Genomic DNA, 3,734 nt, shown 5'->3' on the forward strand with positions numbered 1-3,734 from the left:
CCCATGCCCACAGTTAAGTATTTTCTAAGCTTGCACACTGTCATTTAACCACACTACTTTGTAACTTCTAAGACAAGAAAGTACTGCCCTAATCAAGCAGCATGACATTCTACACCAGGCCAAGAACTCTGCTCAGCAATTCCTAACCCACTGCTCACATTCTGCAGACCCACAGCAGGTCTTTCCAAAGCAACATGAACATTTTTTTTATTTAAAGAGTTCTTTTTTTTGATGAAAGAAACTACCGTTTCCCTGGGGACTCTATTCCAAGACCTACTGCATATTTTGCAACAACTTTTATCCATGGGATCTTAGGCTAACATAAATTTTGCTAGATTAAGAACCATCTAGTATCAAATCTCTACACGGCCTTACAAATCATGATCAAGACACGTCCTAACCATCTCCCTCAGAAGCAAAACACATCAAACTTCCTGTCTCGCATACAGTAGATTCTGTAGATCTCAAATCCCACCTGTAATCATTCTTCGCCCCAAAAAAATTAACTAGGAAGCATTTTAACATCCATTTTGACATGTGCTACCTAGAACTAAATGGTGTTCATTAATTATTTTTCTAATGCCATATACAGCTTTAATACCTATTATTCACTTATTTCCCTGTTGACACATCCAAAGCCCTTTTTGCCTGTCATCTGCTAAGACTTCTGTTCTTCTGATCCCCTGCTTTTCCAGAAAAAAAATACCAAGGATTGACTTCTACTGCCAGCTCCTAGATATTTTTTCCCCCTGCCCCCTTAGCAATATTAAATGAGATTTTTTTCTCCTCTGTCCAATTTACTACGTCATCTTTATTTCTGCTGCTGCTGCTTTTGTTGATGAAAACATATTGTGATTTTATATTTGGAAGGCGAGTATTTTTCTTTTGGTTCTTTCCATTGATTCAGCTCCAGGGGACATCAAAAAAATTCAGCTGAGTGTCTGAAATCCCAGAACATTACTAGTAACTCCATGGCCTCCCACAATCCCTTTTCATATTCCTTGTCTTCTTTCTTCTGCTATAGAAGATAGCTACCACGCTCAGAAGTTCTTTCTCAAAAAGAGAATAAAATGTTTCATAAAAAACCCACTGTATTTCTCTACATCGTATATCCTAAGCAGCAACACGGACCACTGGAGGTCACTGAAATTGAAGTTCAAGGACCTTGGATTACCTGTGTGAGTATTTTTATAGAGATGGAGACACTTGTCAGAAATAAAGTCACTGTCTGTGCTATAGGAGGTGACAAATATAATATTTTACAAGTAGAATCTGTTAGATGTGGTTTTGACAGCCACAAAATAACAGAGTACCCATCTTGTCAAGAATAATATTCTACAGAAACGTTTGTAGCAAAGACAGTATGGCCTACATGTTGGGAGAGCAAATGGTAGCAGGACACTTATTTTGCAGGAAGAAACAACGCAGATGACACTTGGCAAGTATGCTCCAGTGGGAGGAAAACTTTGTAAGCAGATATAATGTTTCTTCTGGATCTTAATCATACTTCTTCTGATACCATACCTTAACTGAAATGTCTGGAAACACAAGACTGAATTTTGACTTCCCTGATAATGTTGTTGTTTCACTATTCAGATGAAAATGAATATGAAATTGCTAAAAGCTGCATAACAAAACCCATATTTGATCAGACCAAAGGTTCATTTAGCCTTAGGCTGTTAGCCCCACTATTAGCCAATACTGATTGCCTAGGGAGAAGCATAAGAAAACCCAACATATGCTGGGGTAATTCTGCTAAGATATTCTCCCAGCCTCTAAATTTGTGATTCGGGAACTTCCCAAGAGGTATGTCTCTATATATAATGCCTTTCAGTGGACTGTTCTGAACAAAAACCCTGTTATTTATACCCACCTAGCAAAAGATAACGTAAGGGACGTAGTAAACCAGTATTTCACCTTTAAGTCCTGATATAATGTGCAATGTCTTTGGTCATACCAAAAATTCCCCAGTGCTGGGATGGCCATACACACCGTGTGAGCCGCACTGCACAACAGGTAATGCCAAGAATACAGAATATGAGGAATACAGATTTCACTTTCACAGAATAATCACGTTAGGTCTGCATATCAGATTTTTTTTTTCTTTTTGAAAGCTATGAGATGAAACACATGACCTCACTGGAGTGGAAGAAATGTGTCCACAATGGCAAACGTCGACCTCTTGCCAATGGCAGCACAGAGTAAATTTAAAAAAGTCAACAATCCATTTGACAACAATACCTATTTAAAAATAACAGTAATTCAGTAACTATATGTGCTATTTCCACATTTCTCTTATGACAACAGCATTAGAATTTATATCAATAAGCCTGTCTCTTGCATCAAGTGGTTAAACTGCTTTTTGTATCCTCAAGGACAGTTTAGACTTCTGAAAACAAGCTGCTTCTTTTTGTAAATTATGATTCAAATTATTTTACTGTTTATTATCGCGCAAACATTGAGTGCTTTTTAGATGACTGTTGACTGCCTGTAGTAATCAAATGTAACTAAAGTCCAAAAAGAAGTTGTGATAATTTTGTTTTTAAAAACAAGATGTACTTAGACCCCCTCAAAATAAAAAAAGAAAAAAAAAAATCCGTCTTATACAGTTTAGAAAAGCTACCGAAGCTTTAATTTTTGAGTAAGAATGCTTCTTAAGAACTCAAGTAGGCAGACAGATGATGATTTTAGAGCCCATCTCTACCCATATGTTCAACCAGCTGCTACAACTTCCCCATTCATGCAGAGGCAGGAGCACCAGGGACGGTCTCAAGGTCCTGAAGGATGACCACACGAAACACAAGTCTTTCAGGATTCACCCCCAAAAAAACCCCATATTCTTGGAAAACACTGCTTTTGCAGGTGCGATCTAGACTAATGCAAGGAAGACAATCAAAACGAACAACGAAAGATGCAAAAAAGGTACACTGCTCCTGAAAGTATGTTTATTTAAGTATATTTAAACGTATGAACATAAAGTCACAGATTTTTACCACGCATCCATCCCGCAGTCCCTGCTCCCCAGATCTCTCCTAACAAGACCGGAAAGCCAGTGCAGGAACCCACTACCTCAAGTTTCCCTTACTGGCTCCTGACAACACACGACTAACAGGAGAGTGAATGCGTGTCCTGAGGCCATCTGATGGAAACCCACATGCCAAGTACTTTCTAGTTCGCTGCTGGGTAATTAACAGGGTGAAGGAACCACAAACCAAGGGTGAAAACAGAAGTTAGAAAGTCAGGAGACTACCTAACAGAAAGAAAAGAACAGCGACACATTTTGGCTTCTGATCTGAGGGATGGGTAAGGCTAAAATGCATTAGGCTCAACCATCTAATCCCACATTACCAGTCAATAAAACTAAAAAGAGGATGAAAAATCTAAAATGTCACAAGTATGATTTGGGAAAAGGGCTGCAAGCAGAAAAAGTCTACAAGCCACTGACCTAGCAAACTAGCCAATACCTCAAGAAGAAAAAAACCCCAAACAATCTGCCAGAGGGACCCCCGCGCCTGCATCACCCCAGCGCCCGCGGCTCCCCCCGCACCGCCGCCCTCCGCGCGGGGCAAGGACCACGCTCTGCCCACCCCCTCCGCCCTACAGAAAAATTAAAGTTTCGGGGATGCGGAGACTTGCGCACAGAGCCGATCACCAGGAAACTTCCTGAAACCCGACACGGGCACCTGGCCGCCGAGGGACTCCCCCGGGGCCGCTGCCAGGGGTGACCCGCGGCC

Source organism: Athene cunicularia (genome assembly GCF_003259725.1).
Source record: "Athene cunicularia isolate RWA chromosome 25 unlocalized genomic scaffold, athCun1 chr25_part1, whole genome shotgun sequence".
NCBI classification, from domain to species: domain Eukaryota; kingdom Metazoa; phylum Chordata; class Aves; order Strigiformes; family Strigidae; genus Athene; species Athene cunicularia.